Below are 26,946 nucleotides of genomic sequence, written 5' to 3' on the forward strand. Positions count from 1 at the left end.
ACCATTTTAGCACACTGAAATTATGTGTCTCGAAGTGTGCAACTGGGTGGCTCAGGAGTTTGGTATCAGAATATAGATCCATTCCTTTCCAGATCTCAAGCTCAGAACTTGTCCATGGACATCAAGCTCAAAAGTCATTACCATGTGATGGTTGCTCTCGGTGACAGATGTAGAATGAGTCTCAGTGCAGTTCCCAGAGTATAGCTGTCCACCTCACAAAATCCCACAACCACTACTCGTTCTAATTTTCTACTTGATTTGCAATTTCAGCAGAGAAGAGAAGGATTTGCATAAACCATTAACCCTGAAATGCCCTCTCAGTCCTGGAGTATCTTTTTTGCAGGTCAGGCCTGAAGCATATTGTTGAGACAGTTTGAGAAAGCTTTCATTGCTGCTTTACCTGTTTGTGGATGAATGGACTTCATTCTTTGGCACATTTCACTGACAATAAACTCATTATAATGATTCATAAAAATACAAAAAGCCAATATCCTCTTGTAAATAGATAGCAAGCCAAAAACTGTATGTTGAGGTTTGAGAAAGAGATTAGCAGTTCAAAAAAAACTCTTGCTTATGGATTTGTTGTAAAACAATAGGAACATATAACTAGACAATGAGGGAACTAGAAAATACAGGTAGTATTGTCAAGTACTTGGTTCTTTGCCATGGTGAAACATCTCTGAACACAAGTAATAATGCGTCTCCAAAATATACTTTGAGGAAGGTTAGATTGACCAGAGACTTCAGATTAGGCTGATTCAGCCAGAGAAATGAGATGAAACATGATTTAACATCTCTGTAACAGAAACAATGGCCCTTGTCCAAGTTCAGCTACAGGAATGAAATACAAACCTCCAGCAATGTAGGAGTCAAAGGGAGAATATGGAAAGTGATATGGTATTGCTACTGATTTAGAACTTAATCCTGAAAATATCTTTTATCAAGCAATAGACCCTACTTCTGTGAGTAGTCAGTTGATTTGAAGGGTGTGACGCAATGTAGTAAGCAGTTTGCAGTATTAAGCTATTAGCATGGAAGAGAGAAACATGAATCTACAATGAGATGTGAAAAGACAATAAACAAGCCTAAATTTGAGGCTTGTGACTGGAGCGTGTTTGACTGACTGACTTTTTGAAAGTTCCTGAGGAAAATAACCATTTTATGTAGTTTGAAAATTCATCCTTTAAGCTCTAGTGCAGAGTATATAAACAAGATGGCTCAGTACTTACTCAGCCTAAGAGGGGTTGCCCATATTCTTGTTAATATTCATTGACCTATTAAGCAGCTGATCTAGTCATCAAGCCATTAGGAGGAGGAAGAAAACAGGAGACATAACAGCATCTCTAAGCTGATTATATTTATCTTTAAGCACCACCATGGGAGACAGCTCCCTGGTAGAGTGAAAACTGCCCGTTTGCATTCTGCGATTCCAGAATAGGATCTGCAATAGTGTCACCTTGAAATTGGGTCTCTCCACAGAGGAGAACTACAGTTCCAAACTTCCTCAGTAAAGAGGGATGGAGCGAATGGAGTCAGATAAAATAACAAAACCTAATCCAAAATTTGTGGAAAGGTTTTCAGAGGCAGATGTGGGAAATGTGTTGTGTTGCTCAATGACAGTCTCTTCAACTGACCTGAAGCTTCAGCCAGTTCTCAGCCAGTTGTGGCTGTGACCTGGAGCTTTGGAGGTTGGACAGTAGGAGAAAACAAGGGGTTAAACAAGGAATCTGAATTCTCCTGCATTTTCATTCTCCTTCCCCCCACACCCCAAAATTGAAGCTGTTTCAATTTATATCTATGACAAAAACAAAGTATGTTTTGTCATAATACAATGCCAAATTAAGTACATTTCTTAACCCTTGGTTTGCTTCATGTTCTTAGCATAAAAGGACATCCTTTCAAAAACTTTGAAGCTAAGAATAGACTTATCTGGAAAGATTTTAATTTCTGGAATCCAGTGGTGATCTATATTTTCACAACCAATCCAATTCCACATGGAACATGTAACAAATGCCAAAGCATGAGGTACTGTCAGGCTAATAATAGCCATGCTGTAATGCTCATGGGGTTACTTCTTGACTACAGCAACAACAATATATCAGTACTGGAAGTTTTCTTTCTTGTTATTCCCAGCTTTATGTGTAAATTGTGGAGCGTGGAAATCAAACAAAGATCAGGAGGGAAGGTGGAACAGAGAGCTACCAGAGGAGGGTTAGAATGAAAAGTCATAAGATAAATTATGGGACTGTAACTCTGGCAAGTGAGATTTGAGTAGAGTAATGCCGTTATTTTTTTCATGTCAACACCAATCCTTGGCAAGTGGCAATCATATGTGTTGTGGTACAGAAGGATGTGAATTTCCCATCTCCCTAAATGCCTATTGTTAGTGTCTAGAACAGCACTTGCTGCAATGGAAAAAAACCACACATAGCCCTCTCAGATAAAGTAAATGATGCCTCTAATAGTGTTCTCGTACTGTAATGCACATAGATAAACTTGCAGCTCACCACTCCATGGTATTCCATTTATCAAACAGTTGTGTTAATACACCTCAGTATATTAACCAGCAGCAAAGCTGCTATTCCAGTCTTCCACCTACCTTCTACATCTCTGCCAGTGCATCTCACTGTTAACCTGGTATTTCTGTAGAAGGACCCCACTGCTTTCAAACACCTATCCCTCTCCCCCTGCTATTTTTCAGGCAATGGCTCTGTACACCATTGCCGAAGCGATGCTGTATTGATCTGCAGCACTTATGCTATGCTGATATGGACAGCCTCTTTCATCCACAGCTCTGCCATACTTGTTTCCAAGTCTTCCCCATGTTGATGCTGAGCTTGTTCATATCTCTGCTAATGTACCTCGAGGGTAACCTGTAATCCAGTACCTTTTTTGCTATTCACCCCTCTTCTGATTCACTTTTAATCCAAACCTGTAATCCACCAATGTCCTTCTGTTTCAGTACAGCAATCGTCTTCACACAGCTCCACCAGTGCATCTGATTTCTGATCTACACACCCTTATTCCAGTCCTGATCCCCCTAACACTTCAATCCCTCATTATTCCTGACCTGTAACCTACCATATTCTTGCTTTTCCAGTGCGCTGCTCTCAAAAGGTTGCCAATTTGCTTCTTAACTGTTATTCCTGCTGTTTCAGGCCTGGTTCTGCAACTTCATCTCAAACCTGATGTCTACTTGCCCCAGATATTTCAGCTGCAATCCCTTACTTGTTGGACATTGTTGCCAATGGGTTTCACCCCGGACCTGCAGCTTTCCCCTGGCATGCAGCTCTGCCAATGCACTTCATTCCTGCTCTGTAGTCTTTTATTTCAGTCCTGGGCATCTCTGAACAGAAACTGCCAATTTTGCTGAAATGTGCCAGCTGGTCTATAGTTTTCTTGTTGTGAACAAATATTCACTTGAGACTAATGATCTAACTTCTGTATATTTCTATTTAAACAAGCCAGCATCTATCTTTTGACAAGTGCGCATGCAATGATCCCAAACCAAATCAGAATGCCTCCTCTTTGATAGAGTGGTATTCGGCTGGAGGATATAAAGCCCATATTGTTGGGCCAGAGAGAATTTATTATTAATAGTGCTCCCTATAAGTGGAGCTCTCTGTTAGAATGGTAAAGTAGAATCATTTTACCAACTGCAGCACAGGCTGTGCAGAAGGCCATTGTGGAGATGAACTCTTGAGACCATTGCGAGGATAAGGTCATAGCCTCCTTTCTCCAGGAATGTGGATGCAGAAGCTGAACATTTCACTTGGGGGGGAAAGCTATGTCCTCCTCTGCGGTCCTGAATGGCCCCTTTGCAGTGAAAGTATGCAAGTGGGGAGGCTGGAGGTGCGGTGGAGGATGCAATGGATGTGCAACCCTGGCATGATACAGCAATCCATTCCTCAACAGTACATAGAGAGCAAGGCATGGGGGCTGGGGATCTGCTCTCTGTAAATCTTTCAGTCTACTCCCATAGGTGCAAGTCACAAGGGCCCCACAAAGGGATCACAAATTGAATGTGAACCAACAATATGGTGCAGTTTCAAGAAAGGCTAATATAATTCAGGGGTATATTAACAGGACACAAGAGGTAATTGTCTCGCTCAGCACAGAGAAGGCCTCAGCTGGATTAATGTGTCTGATTTCTGGGTGCCATACTTTAAGAAAGACGTGGGCAAATCTGAGTCCAGAGGAGAGCACCAAAAATGTTAAAAGGTTTAGGAAACTTGTCCTATGAAGAAAGATTAAATGGGGCATGTTTAGTCTGGAGAAAAGAAGATGGGGGGGAGAACCCAATAATAGTCTTCAAATAGGTTAAGGGCTGGTAAAAAAAGGACTGTGATCAATTGTTGTCCATGGCCACTGAAGGTAGGACAAGAAAGTAAATGGGCTTAATCTGCAGCAAGGTAGATTTATGTTAAATATAAGGAAAAACTTTCTAACTAAAAGCATAGTTTAGTACCAGAATAGGCTTCCAAGGGAGGTTGTGGAATGCCTGTCATTGTTTAAATCTGTTCTTAGAAACCTCCAAACACCTGTCAGGGATGGTCTAGGTATTCTCAACCCTGCCTCAGTGCAGGGGGCTAGACTAGATGACCTTTCATGATCTCTTCCAGCCCTACATTTCTATGATTCTGTGAAGGGCTGCTTTAGTTATTAGCCTGAAAGAGCCTCCACAGACTGGTTCCAAAAAGATTCTTCTTTCCCTGGCCCCTCTGCACATCTGCCTACCTAGCCAGGCTACATGATTTTAGCTGAGTCTGATTCAGCATCCCTGAACTTTGAAATCCAGAATGAAACTTTCCCAAACTTACAGCTGGTCTCTCTTTGTAACTGATGGAGCCAATATCTTAGCTCCACTAACCTGCCTGCTTGCCAAATTGTGAATCTGAACTTCTAGTTTGGGTCCATCTTTGTTTCTGCAATTTTGCTTCCTGAAAAGTGCCCTCATGTAGGATTTGAAATCTAGCATACATTGGCTGTATTTTGTATGTACATTGGCTGTACCGCAAGTGGATGTAAAGAGTAGGTAATTCTTGGATGCTGCATTTTGGCGTTAGAGATAGTCCCACCTCTAAACAAAGTAAGGACCACTTTGTATATGCAGTTCTTTTGGTAATGATAATGAACCCATTTGGATACAATAAGAATCTCCCAAAACTCAAACCAACTTCCCAAAATAACTTTCAGATGGCTGTTTTCTTATACAGTGCCTAGTGATTTTCCATATTTGTTATACAGTAAATTCACTGGTCCCCAGTAGTCACTGGATGTAAACCAGCTCACAGAGACTGAACCCGATATTGATGTATTTGCTTCTCATTGGAAATCAATTGTTCTGGGCAAGTTAAGTTAAATTATTTCAAGCTAAGACTGAAGTGGGTTTCTTCACCAGAACTTGGTGACATTCTCTATTCTGCATCTCTTCTTCACATTAGAGACTAGGAAATGTAATCCACTCTACCCATAGTGAGAAGGATGTCGTACTCTTTATTTAGTGTAGTCCAAGGCCTCCGTGAATCACGTAGTATTAGACATGTAGTTCCAATACAAGTACTGCATGGCTTGCCATTTTCTTCTTCAGCTTTCCCCTAAGCTCTTTTGATCCTGTGCCAGGAGTCAAATGAACCCTGTTAAGGAGCCAAAGAGTTATGCCAGCTTTACCTGCAATTTCTTCTATTCCTTTTTCCTTTTCAAATGCATTCAACTTGCTAGTACTGATTACAGTGGGGGGAGAATGAGTTGAGGGCTAAAAGTACAATAATTCCTTGCTGATTGCTAAGGCTTCATTCAATTCATTGTACAGCAAAGATACAGAGAGCTTGATTTTTTTTCAGCAGGTGTATCTTTGTGGTTAAGGGTGTGTGTGCGTGCACACGTGCACATACACAAATATATGCACAGCACAGAATTTTCCAGTAAGTAACTAACAAGAAAATAAACTTAAGCTGTGTTGTGTGCTATGACTAAATATCTAACAGGGTACTGCATTATTTATATCTGCTCTCCATATATACAGTAATGAAGTGGCTTTTGTGTATTAGGGGCCACTGCCCTCTACTACAATCCAGTTCTGCATCCGACTCCATATAGTTAATGGAAATTCACAGTCATCTTGTGAATGTATTGTGCTTTTCTAATTTAAGCCTAATTTGTGCTTGCTTATTTTTGTGCAATTCGTCTCCCAATACTAGTCCTTCCCAGCTCTGCGGCAGAGAAATAAACTAAACGCCTTGGTTTACTTGATGCCACAGCTACTCAGGGCTTGTGAGGGAGGTGGGAAGCCTTGCTTCAATGGTGGCTATGCATACTGCTCCCAAACAATTGATTCTTCGCACTCTGATCCCTTCAAGATTCATCCCTGGCACAGCCTGCTTACAAACCATATGGGGCTTACATAACCCTTAAATATGCATATGCAGGCCTCAAGAATTGACCCTAAATAATTTAAAGTTCACTTTTTAAAATAATTGGAATTATGCACTTTAATTTGCAGTAGTTTTTTCATATGACCGCTTAAAAACAGCTGTGTCTGGGATGAAGTGCAGTAGTTAGGGAACTAGAACATTACACAATGATAGGGAAGAGTAAAAATTGGCCTAGAACATTGCAGCAAACTTTTGTAACGTGTCATGGGATCTTTAATGTCCACACAGTCGCGAGATATCTAAGGTATTATGCAAAAGATCCAGACACTAAACTATCTACTGTGGAAGAATGAAAGGCTGAACATGCCCCTTCCAGGATTTGAACATACAATTACCATAAAGTCAAGATATGATGAGCCTAAGACTTAGACAATTGACTTATCACTTTGAGCTTCCTGGGGGCACATGAAAATCTGTCTAGCAGACAGGATTTGTCTCACTCTTAAGGTATGTCTGCATTTGAGCTGGGTGGTATGATTCCCAGATTACATAGCGGTACCCACGCTAGTGCTAAAAACAGCAGTGTAGCCAGGATAGCATGAGTGGTGGCTGGAGTTATCACTCAAAAGGAACCTATGAAAGCCGTGTAGCCATGCAAACTCCCAGCTCAAATGTAGACATACCCTTAGTCATTTAGATTTTCTGCCATGACTTGTCTTCTCTCTACAGACACCAGAGACATTGTCAAAGGGGAGGGGAGAGACTGAGCTGTCTTATCAAGTCAGAACCTCACAAAACCGTTGTTGCCTGCTGTAAAATAGAAGACGTAGAGGTTAATAAGCCAGATTGCCCATGAGAGCGGCCAACAAGAATTCTGTGCTTGACACAAGCAGCTGCAGTCATCTTTTTGTTTTAATTTATTTTTAAGGATTTTTTTCAGGACTTCTAGCCTTCAGCACAGGCTTTGGAACTGGAATGAAATGGGGCTGACTTGATAATTTATCTGTCGAAACAGTGTTTAGATGAACTGATAATTCACTCATGATATCAAAGAACACTACTAGGTGAGAGTTTTCTTGGTGCTGACTACAGTCTTATGAAACACTGCATTTAGCTGATGGAATATTGTGATTACTGGATGAAGCATTAAAAAGAGTTGTCAATATTTCAGCACCCATAGAAAGGCATGAAAATAAATGATTAATGCCTTTTGTGTTTGTCCTGCTGTCTTCAAAAGCACGACATTATTGTGAAAGTTTATTTCAGAGTCTGAATGATATAGCACAAGAGCACAGATTAAATGTGAGGCCTGTGTGTCATATGTGATCACTGGATTTGAACAACTGTCCTGAGACTATAATACTTCAGGTGTTCTGTCTTTGCTTTACAGTGGGCAATGGATCTGTGCTGGTGGTGGATCCACCAATCCAGACTCATTTCTTCTCACTCCTTACTTCTTCTCTGTCCTTTTCTACCCCACCCCCACCATTTTTGTGGGCTTCCTCTCTCCTTCCCCATCATCTGCTTGACAGAACCACACCAGTTCTATTGGAGATTTCCATGCCCTCTAAGGCATGAGGGAAGGTTTGACCCTAAAACAAAACATGTATACCATTAAGTGCTGCGGAACCAGTTATATTAAATACAAGGTGACGATAGGAAATTGAATCCACAAATCTTTACTAAATGTAATTTAAAAAGCACCATCCTGAATCAATCAGTGTATTTCAGCTTTCATTTGGTGGCATTCCAGAACTTAAAAGAATAAATCATTCATATGATTCAGTAAATACATTTTACTCACTCTTATTTACCATTCTCCAGCTGCCTTAGTCAAACTAATTTTCAAGGCATTTATTGAGAAAGCTCTAACCTTCAGTTAAAGAGGCTTAAATTATAAATCATGACAGGTTTTTTCCATTTCATTAGAAGAAACTATGTTAATGTAATATATGTACTAAAGTCAGGAAATTCAAAGTTATGGTTTCCCTCAGTAAATGTAACACCAGTCTCATATGCAGCATATTTTTATTCCTTTACACACGGTAGTAAGTTTAATAGCAGGATGCTTACTCTGTTTACATTTTAGCCAAGCTACAATTAATGTGGAAACAATAACTGAAGCTTTCTGTGCAGTTCAAATCTCAGATTAAAAGTTCTTAATGTATAGTTTTAAAGTTTCTTTTTAATTTTTTTTGTTGTATTTAAAATAAATAGGTTAAAATGGTCCTTCTACTGTCCCCAGTTCAGCAGTTTTTTGAAATCACCCAGAATCCATTGCTTTTGGCAACTGTGCCAGGAACTGTGGGATATATTCCAAGAGGTATTCAAGTGAAAAGATTTAGTACAGCACTAGAGTAGACAGAGGGTTTCAATATTCAAAATGTAATTATAAATGGGGAATCATCGTGTAGTAGGTATGCTTCTAGTGGGCTCCCACAGGAATCGGTTCTTGGCCTTATGCTATTTATCAATGACCTACAAGAAAACATAAACCCATCGCTGGTAAAGCTTACAGATGAACCAAAACTTAGTGGAGTAATAAATAATGAAGAGGGGAGGTTGCTAATACAGAAAGAGATCTGGGTCTCTTGGTAAACTGAACACAAGCAAACAAAATGCATTTTAATATGGTTAAATGTAAATGTATATATCTAGGAACAAAGAATTATTTACAGAAAAGGGTGACTCCATTATGGGAAGCAGTGACTCAGAAAGATGTTTCGGAGGCCTGTTGGATACGCAGCTGAACATGAGCTCCCGGCCCGATGCTGTTGTCAAAAGAGCTAATGCGATCCAGGGCTGCATAAATGGGAATTTCGAGTAGGAGTAGAGAGCTTATTTTAATTCTATTTTGGCACTGGTGCAACCACTGCTGGAATACTGCGTACAGTTCTGGTGCCCACAATTGAAGAAGGATGTTGATAAATTGGAGAGGGTTCAGAGAAGAGCTAGAAGAACGTTTAAAGGATTAGGAAACATACTTTATAGTGATAGACTCAAGGAGCTCAATCTATTTAGTTTACCAAAGTGAGGGTTAAGGGATGACTTGATTTATAGCCCATAAGTACCTACATGGGGCACAAATATTTAATCATTAGCTCTTTAATCTAGCAGAGAGAGGTGTATCATGATCCAACGGCTGGAAGTTGAAGTTAGACAAATTCAGACTGGCAATATATTTTTAGTAGTGAGTAATTAACCATTGGAACAATTTACCATGGGTCATGGTGGATTCTTCATTACTGACCATTTTTAAATCAAGATTAGTTCTTTCTAAAAGCTATGCTCTAGGAATTATTTTGGGCAAGTTCTATGGCCTCTGTTATGCAGGAGGTCAGACTGATGGTCACAATAGTCCCTTCTGACTTTTGGAATCTCTGGATCAGCACACAAATCAACATGGCCAACGAAGACATGCTGAACTGTCTGTGCTTAACTATTTCAGTTAGGAACGATTCAGTTATTTATTATTTGTAATACAATACCATAGTGTCCAGGAGCCCTATAGAGTTGGCCATAGTCTTTCAGTGTAGATAAAATGTGCATTGCTAATGTAAAAGACAAGCAGAAAAAACATTCGGGCCTTTTTAATACACTATAAAGAAGCAAAAATGGAGAGGATCCCAATTTTCCTGAAAAAAATGCATATATATTTTTCCTTAACTTATAAATCCTGCACAATTGCTTATTGGTTTTCTCTGGATTTATTCTGAGTGTAGTGTGAATTGAAGAGCTTGGATATTTTTGTTGTATGATTCACTAGCACACACGGGAGGGAACTTTTTTGTTCTGCAGAGAAATACAACTAAACAGTGAGGTTTTCTTTCAGTTAATTCCTACTTGATGCCTGCTTCTGCTGCAGGAAGAGGATATCTGGTGTGACATCTCTTGTGCCTACTTCTGTCCTACAGTCATTTACTGAACAGGAAATTTCTATTAGCAAATCCTTTACAGAATGAGCATGGTTTCACAATCTGTAATTTTTCTTAAAATTGAGAAAATAAACAAATGAAGTTTTAAATAGCAGCCTAACTGAAAATCCTAAGCATGTTCACTTTAAAAACGTAATTACAAATATCACATGAACTTGAATAGAAAAGTAGCATTTTTTTCCTCACAATAAAAAATTAAATATCCAGTTATTTTATTCTTATAGTCTTGAGTGCTGCACTTCGGTGGAATTCCTTATCCTATGGCTTTGGTTTGACTTCTGTTGGGGATAGAATGATCCCACTTTTTAAATAATCGAGCACCAGATATAAAGACTACTGGTTCTGCTCTGTTCAATACTAAATCAGAATGCAGATGCTAATAGTCATTATGAAGGCAGGCACAGAGTGGATGGAAGGAGCCATACTGCAGAAGGGGCACTTGAGCAATGGAGATGAGATTGAGGGAGGAGGAGTGAGAGAATGGAACGCAGCACAGGATTTGGCTGGCATGAGGGTACCACAGCAGAAGGGAGTGTGAAGTTCAGTCATACTCAAAATGGCCATCGCCATGTGGTGACCCACAATTTTAGGTATGGGTATTGTGGCTGTGAGCAAGACATTCTGATTTGGGGTATTTGATACATCTCTACAGTAAATTGTCTGCCTTTCCGGGATTTGTATGAGAGGGGTATGGCAGGAAGCGGTCAAAACTCTGGGAACTGGGGATAGCAGCACAAGCCATTCATAATTCAAATAGCCCTGCTTTCACAGCTTAAAGTAAGCAACACCGAAATGTGAACATTGACAAATGCAGGTACTGCAGTAACTGCTAAAATAAATACTTGGAATTGAAGACGGCACAGAACAACAATCATTGCAGAATCACAAAAGCTGGATTTTTAATGGGGCCCACTATTTTGTGTATTTGGAGCTCATTGGGTGCAAAGTCCTCGGGAAGTATTCCCACCCCCATCACTTTCCACGCGTAGGCTTAGTACCCCAGGATCAGGTTTTGCACATGTATTTTCCAGTATATGCAAGTATTTGGGTTAGGAGTATTCAGTGACAGAGATGACTTGCACATATTGCTTGTTTAACTGAAATTAAAAAATCCCTCTTTGTGAGGCATGCAATTGGGGCCAAAGCACAACTGTAAAAATACAGCTAAGAGATCCCTTGCTTCTGGTCCGTCAGCAGTGAAAGTTGCCTTGCACTGTTCCCTAGCTTCTTCAACCAGCCAGAGAAGTCACATCATTGAAGCATCTGGAAGGAGCTGCACTCATCTTCCTTCCACTACTAGAAGGACAATTGTTAGATGTGTGGGGACTGTTAAGTGCTCCCCACTAGTACAAGGGAAAATAAGGGGATAATTGAGATCAGACAAGGACCAGAAGCTCACCCTCTGGAAAGGCAGATAAATAAAATTTACAGCACATGCCAGTTCAGGACCATTATTGCAGAAACTAATGTTTGGGCTCTATTGCAGTATTGTGGTACATAAAGTGAAGTTTAGCTCTTTAGTCAGAGGAAAAGATCTTTTAAATAAACTGTATCTTGTCAAATGTGACTAATAGTTTTGCAGTTAACCATAACTTATTCCATAATCATGTGATCATTAAAAAAAAAAAAAAAAAAAAAAAGGCCTGGTTTTGACAACTACAGCAGATTTCTCCTTCAGCCTCCAACCCATGGCAAGTTCTTGACACAAGCTGATATAGAATCATAGACTCATAGAAGATTAGAGTTGGAAGGGACCTCAGGAGGTCATCTAGTCCAACCCTCTGCTCAAAGCAGGACTAACCTCAGCTAAATCATCCCAGTCAGGACTTTGTCAAGCCACAGCTTAAAAATCTCTAAAGATGGAGATTCTACCACTTCCCTAGGTAACCCATTCCAGTGCTTCACCACCCTTCTAGTGAAAAACGTTTTCCTAATATCCAACCTAGACCTCCCCCACTGCAACTTGAGACCATTGCTCCTTCTTCTGTCATCTACTACCTGTGAGAACAGCCTAGCTCCATCCTCCTTGGAACCCCCTTTCAGGTAGTTAAAGGCTGCTATCAAATCCCCCCTCATTCTTCTCTTTTGCGGACTAAACAACCCTAGTACCCTCAATCTCTCCTCATAAGTCTTGTGCTCCAGCCCCCTAATCATTTTTGTTGCCCTCCTCTGGACTCTCTCCAACTTCTCCACATCATTTTTATAGTGGGGGGCCCAAACCTGGACACAATACTCCAAATGCAGCCTCATCAATGACAAATAGAGGGGAATAATCACTTCCCTCGATCTGCTGGCAATGATCCTATTAATGCAGCCCAATATGCTATTAGCCTTCTTGGCAACCGGGGCACACTGCTGACATATCCAGCTTCTTATCCATTGTAACCCCCAGGTCCTTTTCTGCAGAACTGCTGCCTAGCCAGTCGGTCCCCAGTCTGTAGCTGTGCATGGGATTCTTCCATCCGAAGTGCAGGACTCCCCACTTGTCCTTGTTGAACCTCATCAGATTTCTTTTGGCCCAATCCTCCAATTTGTCTAGGTCACTCTGTATCTTATCCAGACCTTCCAGTGTATCTACCACTCCCCCTAGTTTAGTGTCATCTGCAAACTTGCTGAGGGTGCAATCTACCCCATCCTTCAGATCATTAATGAGGATGTTGAACAAAACTGGCCCCAGGACTGACCCCTGCAGCACTCCGCTTGTGACCGGCTGCCAGCTAGATATCAAGCCATTGATCACTACCCATTGAGCCCAATGATCTAGCCAGCTCTCTATCCATTTTATAGTCCATTCATCTAACCCATACTTCTTTAACTTGCTGATAAGAATACTGTGGGAGACTGTATCAAAAGCTTTGCTAAAGTCAAGGTATATCACGTCCACCGCTTTCCCCACATCCACAGAGTGAATCCATGTTGACTGTTCCTGATCACCTTCCTCTCTCCCAAGTGCCTTAAAATGGATTCCTTGTGGACCTGCTCCATGATTTTTCCACGGATTGAGATAAGGCTGACCATCTGTAGTTTCCTGGATCCTCTTTCTTCCCTTTCTTGAAGGTGGGCACTATATTTGCCTTTTTCCAATCATCAGGGATCTCCGCCAATTGCCATGAGCTTTCAAAGATAATAGCCAATGGCTCTGAAATCACATCAGCCAACTCCCTCAGTAACCTTGGATGCATTGCATCTGGCCCATGGACTTGTGCATGTTGATCCTTTCTAAATAGTCCTGAACCTGTTCCTTCAGCACTGAGGGATGTTCACCTCCTCTCCATTCTGTGCTGCCCAGTGTAGTAGTCTAGGAGCTGACTTTGTCTGTGAGGACAGAGGGAAAAAAGGCATTGAGTACCTCAGCTTTCTCCACATCCTCTGTCACTAGGTTGCCTCCCCCATTCTGTAAGGGGCCCACACTTTCCCTAATCTTCCTCTTGTTGGTAACATACCTGTAGAAACCCTTTTTGTTCCCCTTCACGTCCCTTGCTAGCTGCAACTCTAACTGCACTTTGGCCTTCCTGATTTCATTCCTGCATCTTTGAGTGCTCCAGTTGTGTGAGTTACCCCACCAGTCTCGGTTATTCCAATCATATCACAGTTCCTTGATTTTTCCAGGACTTCCAATTCCTCTTGCTTGTTTCCCAGCCTTCTTGTGTTTGTGTATAGGCACTTGAAATAACTGGCTGATTGCCCTACTTTATCAGTGCAATTCAGGAGGCCTCTCCTGTTGCATCATTCTCCTTCTGCTTCCTCCTGGTGTCCCACTTCCCAACTTACCTCCGGGCTTAAGTCCCCGTCCCCCATCGAACTTAGTTTAAAGCCCTCCTCACTAGGTTAGACAGCCTGTCTGTGAAGATACTCTTCCCACTCTTCGTTAGATGAATCCCATCTCTTTCTAGTAATCTTTCTTCCTGGAACAACATCCCATGATCGAAGAATCCAAAGCCTTCTCTCCCCCACCACCTGCGTAACCACGCATTTACTTCCGCAATGCGACGGTCCCTACCTGGGCCTTTTCTTTCAACAGGGAGGATGGACGATATCATTGTCCAGAAATGTAAGCTAAGACTAACTTGGTTGGAGATCACACCTGTGTGTACCTTGGTGTGGAAGACACAGCCTTCAGACTTTGGAATGTCAGCTGAATAAATATTTCCAAAATAAATTCAACAAACAAAGCTTTGTTGACACAAGTTTGGAAACTTGCTTTGCCATAACTCATTATAAATGGGTATTGTTTTGTCTCTGTGGGAGCCTAGTACAGTAGGCTGACACAATTATGATGAGTACTGTCATAAATAAAGCAGATAAAAAGACCCATTCTAGCACCGGGTCTGGGTCCTTGAAATACTGTACACATGCCTAAAAAGGAATAATCTTTTTAAACAGTGGTCTCCACATCATGACGCTTTCATGCTGGCCAGTATTGTTTCTTTGTGCTCCCCTGTCTGTTGGTCTTCACCTCTTGTCTTGTGTCATGTTGAGATTGTAAGTCCTTTGGAACCAGGATGATATTTTTGTTTTGTTTGTACAATGCATAGCTGTATGGCCCCATTGTCACTGGAAAATTCTGCACATCCTGATGTATTGCCCTGAAATGCTGTAAATCAGTTGGATTGTTAACAGTTTATAAGAGCTAAAAATCTATCATTTAAATAATGGATGTTTACTACACTGATATTATTCATTATCTCAATTCTTGTGAATTCTCCTAGTCTTCAGATAGGAAATACTATACCACAAATATCATTGTAAAATTAACTGCTACGGTAATTAGATATCCAATTTTTAATGGCACCCCCTACAGCAAGGGTAGAGTTTCAGTGCAGAACAACATGCAGCATTGAAACAGCAACTTACAGAAATTTGGGGTAAAGAACAGCCAAACTTTTGTACACTGGCAAACTCCCAAGTGTTTTAATTGTTTTTAAATCTAAATTCTTAACTGAAAAGAATATTTTGAACATTTGTCTAGCTATTACATAGACATTCTTAATGAGCAAATTCTATTTCCTTGTACTATGAGTGATGTTTACCTCAACATGATGCAGCCATATCCCTGATGTGTTTTTGTCCAGTAGTTTCCTCAGGGGATTGCACACATGTGAGAGGCTTGGAAGAAATTTTGTCAGATAATTTACAAATCCTGTCTCTGAACTGATTTAATATCTTTGGGTGTGGGCATCTGCTGTATTGCATTTACCTTTTCAGGGTCAGGTCATAGTCTTTGAAAGATCAGATAAGAGTCCCATGTATGGCATTTTAGATAATTGCAATTTCATCTTGTTTTTGTTTAAATTTATTTGCATGGCTCTTTCTAGTAGACAGATGATGTTGTGGTCATGATCTGCCATAGTTTCTGTCATGCTCTCTCCATATCCTTTCACCAGAATGTCATCAGCTGTGATGCTGATCCCTGTGAGTCCTGTTTATATGACTTTCTCTCGGCATTGATGTTCTTCCACTGCATGTTTAATCCCACACAGCATTCTCAATCACCCCATCTACATACTGGTGTCCAAAATGTGGGGAAGTAGCTACTTTCATTATCCATTAGCACATGCCAATATCCATCTACAGCATCAACTATTGAGAATAGTTTTGCTTTTGCCAAGTCAGGTGGTAATTTTTTAATTGTAAGCACATGGTAGTGAGCTCTCTTCAGTGCTTTGTTTGCATTGTTAGGTGTATGCAAATGTATAGCTTGACAGGCTCCTTATGGCTAAAACACTGCTTATCCCGTTTGTGGGCTCTGTCACTTTAGCAATGGCGACTTTTTCCATTTGGCTTTATTGTTCCCATTATTTTTTTTTTCTTAGAGCAAAGGGTGCTCTGCTAGCCTGGATATATTATTTTATCTATTTCCAGGTGTAATATGCCTGGAAAACATCCCAGTCCTTCAGAAATCTCTTGGTAATCTTGTAACAACTCTGCTGCAGGGGTGCCACAGGGCAGTTTGCGCTTTGGATATGCTTCTTGTTGTGCTTGCTTGTCTGTTGCATAACTTCCTTTCCCTAGGGTTAGTTTCAGGGCAACTGCACTTGTATTCCCCCTCTGTGGTCCACCAAAGGCACCCATTTAAAGGTTTCCAGCTCCCACCTGTCACTTCTCCTGGGTGGAGACCTGCATCTGACTCCGTTCTGACCAGGTTTTTTAAGGCTGCAGAGTCTCTCCTGCTTTACACTGTGCTATGCCCACCAAGCCAGACTGCCTAAATAGGTAGAGCCTGCACTTTGCTTCCTCTCCCAGGCTATGACCAGTGTATTGCTCACAGTTATAAGTTACTACACAGCTCCTTCTAAGCAAGCACGTTTATTCTTAAGGTAAAGAACATTACAGAGAAAGCATATTAAAACAATAAAAGTCCTACATTCATGCTAACAGCTTACCAGAGGTCACCTATCAGTCTTATGGGGCCTTAGCAGTTCAAGTCCTTCCAACCCTTCTGCAAGGACTGCTCCTCCCCTCTGGACAGAAGGGCCTGTCCATGTGCTGGATCAGAAAGAAGGCCCTGAGTCAGACTATTTATCCAAAGGTCCTGTCTTTGTTTGTTGGTCCCTGGAGAATCCTGTCTGAGCTACTATGTGCAAGAAGCCTCCCCAGCAAGGGATACCTCTCTCAGGGGTTACAACTTGGCTGACTTGTCTTAATCACCATCCTCTCTTTTTACTTCCTGGAGGAGCTGTGTGTGCAGCCTTCTGCCTGGGAGTAGAACACAATCATACATAAACCATTGGTTTAGAGCAATGAACCCCAAAGATAGTGCGTCACATTGCAATATCGGTCACCTCTTCCTCCCTAGAGAGGTTACATACAATCCCAGCCCACGGTGACCCATACAATTAGTATCACAAGTTCTTTCAAGGGTATGGCAGGAATTGCCGTAATGGTCACAGTTAGTATCACTGGGTTCACAATTCACAGTCATTTCCATGGTGTTTGTACTCCCTGAAACTTCAGCCTGTATACTTTTCCTTGGTATTCTGCATGCAAATTCTATTGTACTGTGGTATTATGGCTATGCCATTGTATGCTTTTAATCTGGCTTTGCTTGGTTGCAATTTTGCTTTCTTCTCTTGCATAGTTCTGTGGAAACCTTTGTCACCTAGCACATTCAGTGATGTCTCATTGTCTCCTAGCACTCAATTTCCTGCTTGTTTTCATGCTGTTGCCCTGTCCTTGCATCTGGTGCTAGTCTGAGCTTTACAAACCATTTATTTTTGCTGTTTTCCACTGAATTAATGTCACATAGATATAAAATCATCCTGAGTCACTGTTAGCTTCCTCAGTATATTCCTTTTTTTCCCCCTTGTGTGCAAGCTTTGGCATAATGACTTCTCTTGTCACAATTATTGTGCGGCATATATGCGGCATTTTCAATTGTCATGTTTTTCTCCATGGTACCAACAGGTCTTTCTTTGTATTTTGTTTCTCCTCTGTTTTGTACTTGTGCACTTGTTTTTTGCACATATTTTGGTGTATCTTTTCATTGTATTTTCATGCTTTCCCTGTTCACCTTGGTGAACTACTTGTGTCTGTTCCACTAATACTCTGCATTTGGTTGTGAATGTATTCACCTAACATTGCAGATGTCTATAGCTCTTGATACAGTTAGTGGGATCTCCCTGAGCTTTCTCATTTAACCTTCTGCATCTTTCATCCATATTACTAATCTATCATGAATTAGTTCATCTTTTGGGATTTTATAATTGCACAAGTCAGCCATTTTGCAATACACTGATTTTTTTGCTCCAGATTTTTTATTACACTTGTTAAAGAGATACCTTTCATATATGACATCTTTTCTGGATTGAAAATACTTTTGGAATGCTTCTAAGACTTTCCCTTGGCCCTCCCGTTCTGCTACTGACCTATTTAGATGCTGTTGGAGCTCATAGGGGCCTTTCTCCATTTCCGCTAATGGAATGGCTGGTGTTTTGTTTTCCTTTTTCCCAACCCCATTGCAACTTTGTATTTTGCCCATGGTGATCTGAAGAAAGTCAGTTGCTAAACATATCTCTGTTCAGGTCTATCTGATATGCTGTCATGATTATTTTCTCTTTGTTTTTTCTGTGGATTTTTTTTTTTTTTTGCCAGGGAGTGTGGGAGAATAACAATATTCTTAGTTTCTGATTCCACACACCTGAAGAACCAGCTCACTTCTGATGCCACGTTCTGTGGGTAAGCATGAAGAGAAAACGAAGACAATGAAACATTCAGGCTTTATTTCTTCCTCCACATTTACAGTCCTTGTTCATCAAGTGCTTCCTAGAAGTAAAGTTCTCCGGGTTCCTAGACATAATTATATTATAACCCCTCCTTTTATTGGGAAGCTTGTTATCATAACAGAAGTAAAGCGGGGCAAGAGCAAGGATACTTGAGGAGTATCTAATATTGTCAGTGCAATAAAATGCTAACACTCTTATCCATGGTGATCTCTTTACCGTATCTGATCAGCATGTTCCTTGAGTTCTGTGTGAGTTAGTTTGGGATATAACTTCTAAGTAGGTATCTGGATCATGGTTGAGATACTTTCAAACCTGGATTCAACCTATGATGGTTTCTGAGTCCCTACTTAGTTCAAAATTTGCCAATTGTTTTCCTTAAATAATTTCATCCTGAACCTTGCGTTACAGGGTATTGTATTTTATATAATTACACCTGCAGCAGCACAGAGGCACTTGTAGGGGACGAAGAGATGTAAATCTCACTATTTTGCACTAGCCAATCGGTTATTTTTAACCGATTCATTGAAGTTTGGATTCATACCTCTGTCATGACAGGCTCCTCTAGCTCAGCTCTTTTGCATACTATCTGGATTATTTGTGTGTCACTCCAACTATAATCCTGGCAGCAATTGCTCTTTTTTGGTACACATCCTTCTAGTCCTTGCCTTTCAACAAATCCTGAAATGACTAGACTAGACCCTCTGCCCCCTGGTCATCTCTGCTTCAAGTGGAAGGATCTGTTATCTGATGAATTGTGCGAATTTCTTCAAAACAGTCTCAGACCCACGACATTCATTCCTGCAACACAAGTGTAAAGAGAAGAGGAATGCAAAGCAAAAGAAAATAGATGATGCATAAGCAGATCAATGTTTAATGCCATGCAAATCAATCTAGAGAGGTAGAGAGGTAGGTAAGGAAAGAGAAATATGAAAACAAAATTAGCGTGCTGGTCCCACTCATTGTCCATCAATCTGATGGCGGCTATTGTTAATAAAAAAAGGATTTAGCCTGTCAGTCCTTAACTAGTCCCCATCCAGTTTAAAGAGAGCACACCAATCCTGTTAATGACCATCCATCTGTAGTTGTTACAGCTTTCCATCCTGGGCTTCTCGATCTAGGCTTTCTTTGGTTAACCCTTTCTATGGGGAGGGTATATTGAGTATTTACATCAATAATGCATAGCATGCATTTCATTAGCCTCTTTGCCAAAACAGGTTAGATGAAAAGACTTCTAGTTAGCTGCTCCCGGTTTCTGTGCCCTTCCTGGATTAATTTCAATGTCCTCATGCTCATCTTCCAGCATCTGCACAACTCCATGCCTACCCACATCTCTGTACTCATTTAATTCTGTTCCACTTATAGGTCTCTTTATAATCCTCTCTCCTTTGTCTCCTCCCTGACACTCTCAGCTTCATACTTTCTTCCAGGCTGCCACTTTATGCTTGGAACAGCCTCCCACAGCCTGTGTACGTAGCATCTTGCTTCTTCTCCTTTCGATCCCTCCTCAAACCCTGTTTTCGTGAACTTTTCCTATGTGGCTGTCATGATAAGGTCTCCAAAACTTCCCACATATTCACTGTTTTCCTCGTGACTGTATTTGTCTGGGTGAGATTTTGAGTTTTCCAGCCTGGGGACCTTCTCGTTGAATGTGCGTTGTTAAAGCAGCAGGCACGTTCACAGTGCTATAAATATACAACAGTAATAATAAAAGGGACAAGATGTGGAGGGAGCCTGCAAATCTAGCCAATTTCCTTTAGAGAGGCATCATTTACTTTTTATTTATAAATTTAAATTAAGATGAAAAGAGATGCCTTTATACAAGTGCACTATCAGTAATACTTTTCATTTATTTAGCTCCTTTCCTCCACTGGTGAGTCAGTATGTTTTATCCCCACTTCTCTTCCCCATCAGTGAAGGCACACAGCGTTAAGTGCCTTGTCTAGGGTTACTTGTCTTCTATCTATATACTTACATGGCCTCCTCCACCATAGAACCCATGTGGCTCAAAGCAGCCCTGTGAGGTAAGGAAGTTCTATCTCCATTTACGGATGGGTAGCAGAGAGAGACAAAACTTGACGTGACTTGCGCATGGCTACACATACAAACTACTTTTTACTCCTGTCATCCCTGCAAAGTCAGTGCAGCTAAGAGAAAGTGAGCTGGATTCTGTTCCTCCTTTTGCATTGCCATTACCTAGTTCAGCAAAATGCCACCCGCCTGCATCAACGGGTGGGGGGAACTTGATGCAGCCAGCAGTGAAAGAGGAACAGTCCCAGTAGCAAGGGAGGGAGACGCTCGCTGAGGGACAATAGGTAGTGCCTTCTTGTGGGAGTCTCTGGCACCCATTGGCCAACTGGGGAGAGGGGTGCTGATTGGCCAGCATTCCCCTGCTCCCAGGATTTAGCCCAGCCCAAGGACCATGTGGAGCTTCTTTCATCTCTGTTCCAGCAACCTACACAACCCAACCAAACTAGGAATGGGAACCCAGCCTGACAGATGCTACAGGTCTAGCCTGTCACCTGTTTAATTAGTCAGGAAGGGATTTTTTTTCTCACATGGGCCAATTGGCAGAGGGCCAGGGAGCTTTTGGCCTTCCTCGCAGCACATGCATGCCACAGTGGGCTGAGTAAGAACTCCCTTAGTACCTAACCAAGGTACAGGGGTGGAGTTGTTTATTTGACGCAGCTTGCAGCCAGTGTCCAGTGCAGTTAAGTGAATAAAATGAACGGTTCCCAGAGGTAAAAGACCTGGGGATTTGGGGTTGGGCCTTGGGCTCATGCTGCACCCTCTGTCCCCCTCGTGGTGGGGAGAGTGCTCCCTGAGTCCTATGGGGTAGACTGAGGAGAGCCTACACCACGTTGTGGGTTATATAGTAAGGAGCCCTGTAACTGCTGCACTGGAACCAATTAGATGCCTGGTATAGGAGAATATAGGTGATGGTCAGCAGCACATCTCCTGTATGTTAAAATGTAATAAAAGTGCAGCCTGCTATTTAATTCCATGCATGTGGCTGTCCTCATTTTGCCACCATGTCCACAGCATGCGGTTACGTATGTGTTTTAAAGTTAAGCATGTGCTTAAGGGACTTGCTGAAATGTGGCTTATGTTCCTAATCACTTGCACTTAAGCAAATACACTGAAGCCACATGCTTGCCCCCAAGGACATAATTTGAAAGCGATGGCATTATACAAGCATAACTAGAAGACTTAATTTTTTTAATTTGAGTTGCTGGTTTTAAAAGGTGAAAAGATCACCAAGTCATTTTCTCTGTTGTGACTAGGCACACACTTAAATCCAGATAAAGGCTAGCAAATTAACCCAGCTCATACCCTAGCAACGCAGTTTGAGATATTGCATCTCATTTTTCTTTTACTCTGAATTCAGTGGAGTTATTCCTGATTTACACTTGAAGATTCTTGATACAAACTGTATCACTTCATTGTTGTGTTTTAGGATCTGGGGAGAAACGTTTTCTATTTGTTTGTCCGCTACTAATCTGCACATTAATTAACCCTAACTTGAGTGATGTTAAAAATGTTCTAATGCTCCAAGCTAACACGAGTGTAGTAAATCCCCTTTATATTGTACCCACTACACACACTTGATCCACTTGTTTAATAGATTCTCCCTGTTGAGCTCAGAGTTAACTCTCTACTTACTGCTGAGAATTCCTTTTATGGTGCGGTTTGGGTCAGTGGCTCCTTGTTTTCCACTCCCTGTATACGCACAACCTCTATGATAATGCTCCTTAAATGCACTCATGCTTACTGGAGAGGTCAGAACTCATCAAATACAGGCTCTATACCCCATTCCTGAAGCTCAGTTTGATGTCTCCTGACTTCAGCAAGGAATTCAGCTTCATAGGCCTTAGATCAAATGAACAGAATACAGTCAAAAGGCAGAAGTTCTTGAACTGATGGCTGTGAATAGTTGATTCAGGACTTAAAATAGAAGCTGGAATAACTAAATTAGTCTTTTAAGCCACCTTGCTGGCTTTTCTCAATTAAGGGGAAATAACATCTGCTCTTTAGCTATGAGCTTGGCTAGTCTGTAATGCCTAATTAATCAGAGTAAATTTCTTCATCGTTTAGATGAGCGCCTCTGACAGAATGAGAAGTGAGATCACTGCCTGAAGTGTTCATCCACTTTTTCCCACTATCCAGCCAATTTGATTTTCAAGATGTATCACTGGATTACATTGTCCTACTTCTCTAAAGCACTAATGAAATTCCAGTCCACGCTACTATATAACCCTGAACAGTGACTGTATTTTCTTGTACACCTGATCATTTTTATTATTAAAAATAATGGAAATAGTGGCTTAGGAAATTTTGTTTCCTGGCATTACTGTAGTCTTTTTAACTGTGGGAGAATGAGAGCTATTGAACAGGGAATCATTTTTTTAATAATTATTTATTATTCTTAACGTCATTTAAAGTATGTAAACCAGATATCATTACAATGAAAAACACAAAAGGTATGTGGGAAAATAATTTGAAACAAGATTAGAATGTTTCCAGCTTTTATATTTGGCTGTCACATACAGATGTATGCTGCCATCGAGGCTGAGTCTAATGTTTGACATAAAGGACACTTCGATTCATATTCAGATGGCTTAAACATGAGATCATTTTCAATGTAATTAGTGATGGTCAAGTCGCTAACACAGTCGTTTTGAGACAGAAGACATGGGTTCCAAAAGCTGCCACATCCACACCGGTGCTGACATGATCATAACTGCTCATGCTCCTGTGCAATATGGCAGGGAGAACAAGTTGCTTCATGCAGGAAGATTTCTGTGTCGATAACAGCTTGGCCCCACTGGGGAACCAGGACGTCTATCCCTTTACAGCTCGAGAACATCTAGGTCCTGGATGGAGAACATCTACGTTCCTTCTCTTTATATTTAAACAAACAATTCATCCATTATTTCCTTAAAACTTCCTCCCTTTCTTAACCCCCCCTCCCCCCCACACCAGTCCTGGACACACATTATCTATTCCATTATAACTACTTTGTCCACTGACTGTCTGCTGTCACTATCTTAAAATCACCTTTGTTCCCCCTCCCTTTAAACTGCACTGGAGTCATACAGTGCATAGTTTCGCCCCTTTCACTTTGGAATGATCATGCTATTATGGTAGCAATAGAAAATATTTCTTGTTAATGGTCTTGAGGATTTAAAAATAGACGTGAAAGATCTAAAAATAGATTTAAGAAAATGAATGTCTTTATCTATAGTTTATGGTGGTTTAAGGTTGGTTATCATTGGAGCCTAATAAAAGCCTTGTCCCTCTAATTGTGTAAGGTGAGGCCATATAGGCAAGATACCATACGCTAAGTCAGCCAGTTTTGATCCATCTCATTGATTATTACAGAAGTAAATCTCTTGCTGCAATACTAGAACATTGATGTGAACAGCATTGCTTTTGCGTAGTTTTGTGCCATATGAACTAAAGGCTTTTTGGAGTGGGGGGTTAAATATATATTTACCACTAAAAGTCTGAGTGGAAAAAATAAGTATGGTCTTACCAACAATCCTGATGCCGTTCACAACAAGCTGACAGGTAATTCGCAAAGGGAAAAGGAATAACCTGATGCATAATGGAGTATAATCTGGGACTGATTGCAGGCTCAGGGAAGAGATGAATGCTTGTGAGTGGGTTAAGATCTCATAAGGTATGGACAGACACCCCCTGGTAAGAGGATAGTGAACCCTATTATTTTTATGGTAGCAGCATCTGACTGCTGCTTCTGCTATAGTAAACTGTAAGAATAACTGTACAGGTCTGTGTGCTCCAGCCTTAATTTCAGTAAAATAATATGGGCTAAATTACATCTGCTGAGAATCTGGTCCAGTGTTTTCAAAACAAACAGAAACAGTGCTTGGAAAAGAGGGTTGTGCTTTTCATGAAGGCATTCAAAGCCACAGGGGCTGGTCTTATGAATTTTGCACTGGGAGTGCGGGGTGTGTGTGCGTGTGGTGAGGGATGATCCAGAAATGGATGGATGGATTTATTTATATTCAAATAAATAAATACTATAGAAGCACAACATAAATATTGTAAATCACATGGCATGCATATATAATAAGTAGATATTGACTAGTGTTGAAGTGAACATCGATTTATTGATCACTGAGAGGTAAATATCGAATGAAGCAAAGTTGCTATAGTTTCCACGAGGGATAATAAATCTTGATGTTTGCCAAAACTTCGTGTGTTTTACACTGACATATTGGAAGCTCCTTAACTGAAGGTACTGAGATACAATAGGAAGTATATAATTATAGCCTTTCTTGATCAACTCTGCAAGAGCAAGAGCACTGACTAATTTCCAAAGTCTCTCCTTTTTGTTCCCAATGTAAAAATTGGGATGGATTATTTGGGGGCAGTCAGAAACATTTTCAAAAATGCCCAAGTGACTTGGGGCCAGATTTTTAAAGGTATTTATGTACTAAATATGCAGACTGGCATGTCAGGTACATTTGAAAATCTCATTAAGTGCCTAATTCCTATTGATGACAATGGAAGTCAGGTGTCTAAATCCCTTTGTGGATCTGAGTTCTAAATGCCTTAGCCACTTTTGAGAATGAGTTTTTGGCTCCTAAATCACTTTGGTGCTTTTGAAACTTTTAGCCAGCATCTCCTTTTTGTTGTTCCATGGTCTGGTCAGGAGCATGGAAAGGATGTCCCCAGGACACTATAGCTAGAAGGAGAGTGGTACTATTTTCCATTAATAGATTTTTTTCCCAATCAAGATGTATGATAAATAGATCTGGGGGAGACTTTCAGATATGTACTCAGACTTTCAAATATGTACCCAGTTTCCCTGTGACAGGCTCTTAGGAGAATGAGCCAACGCAGATCAACCTGTGGGTAGCTAATTGGATAAGCAGCTAGGCAGCAGTTAATTAGGTAAGGAGCACATGGGCCTAATAAAGGTTTATGAGTGCTCAGGTAGGGGGCCCTAGAACATACAGAGGAAGCTCCTGGGTAGGAAGCCACTCCCAGGGGTGCAGGGAGAAGCTACCTGGGGAAAGGAACAGCCCCCAGAACATAAAAGAGAGTTCCAGAGGAAAGAAACTACAAAGCTCTCCAGGCAGGGAGGGTCTGAGAGAGACCCTGTGTTGGCAGGGGAGAGACTTCAGAACTCCATGCAGTGCAGAAGCCTAGGGACGTACAGCAGAAGAAGGCTGGTTTACATACCATGTTTGCAGTTGATTAAATAAATTAGACAACACTCATTTAACCTATTGAAAACCAGCCCACTAGATTAAACTGACACAGAGATATAACCATGGTTCCACATCAGGCCACCGTTCCAGGCACTGGGATTTGGGCACCTAATTCTCATTTGTTCCTTTACACGCTTTGGGGGAGATTGTCATTTAAAGAAGTAGAGAGATGTGGACAACTAAGAAAGGGAAACAGTCAAGCAAAGGACTGAATTGTTTTACTTACTGGAAACATTGTTTTAGAATACAAAATTATAGATAGCACACAAGTAGCCAACAATTTAGTCTTATAAAAGGGAGCAATCTAAAGCAGTGTAAACTACATAATCATTCTACAATAAGTTTTTAAACCAGAAGCGTGAGTTTAATAACCAAATGTTAAAATGAAAGCACCCTTCACCTAAGAAAACATTTCTAGCTGAAACTAAGCCAACAGGAAACCTATTAGTCTCAGCTCATGATAACCACTGATTATTCTTCCTGTAAAGGGATAAAAGCAAGATGGTTAAAAAATACTCATTTATTTTTGCTATACATCAAATTTTCTTGTATCCTTAAAATTCTTATAAAGCAATTAGGCCCCATCAGCAATGTGGCTGTTTTCATTACAATGCAGTTTGGCAGGGTACGCAATGCATTTTGTGTGGAGCTTTTGGAATCCTCAGGGAAGACCTCATCATAAATCAAATCAGTTTATTTTAGAAGGAATATTTTTTCTTCCCTTGTACCAAAGCTTAACACAACAACTACTGCCCAGTGAGACTGGATCAGCACGAATATGTGCTAAATTGCTCATTGAGCTAACTGCACAGCTGTAGTACTGGGGCATGCAGTTGGTACTGGAAAGATGTGCAGTGGGGTCACATAGTGGCTCAGGTAGATATTAACCAATAACCACTTAAGTGCTAATGGGTGTACATCATATGTTTCAAAGCTGCATTCCTACTGCCCTTCTGTTGTACATTCTACTTTTCTGTCCCCATTCTGATTCCTGGACTAGTGTCCTATGCCCAGCCTGACTGCAAATCTTAAAAGCAGACAGTTTTCTAAGCGTTTGGATTTCAAATGAGCCACAGAACATATGTGTGGGCTTTAAAGTTTTGCATTTGAAGTCTAAATAGCTGGAAAGTCTGATCTTCATTTACTGCTACGATACTGGAGTACTTCGTTTGGTTTC

General features: G+C 40.9%; 1 protein-coding gene across 4 annotated transcripts in view; it reads left to right on the top strand.

The window, feature by feature from the left end:
• RGS6 (regulator of G protein signaling 6) overlaps positions 1-26,946 on the top strand; it is a 470,201-nt gene that overhangs the window by 324,314 nt on the left and 118,941 nt on the right. The gene's annotated exons all lie outside the window — the stretch shown is intronic.

This window comes from Emydura macquarii, unplaced genomic scaffold (assembly GCF_026122565.2).
Source record: "Emydura macquarii macquarii isolate MOO-44397 ecotype Brisbane River unplaced genomic scaffold, CSIRO-AGI_Emac_v2 contig_1876, whole genome shotgun sequence".
NCBI classification, from domain to species: Eukaryota; Metazoa; Chordata; order Testudines; family Chelidae; genus Emydura; species Emydura macquarii.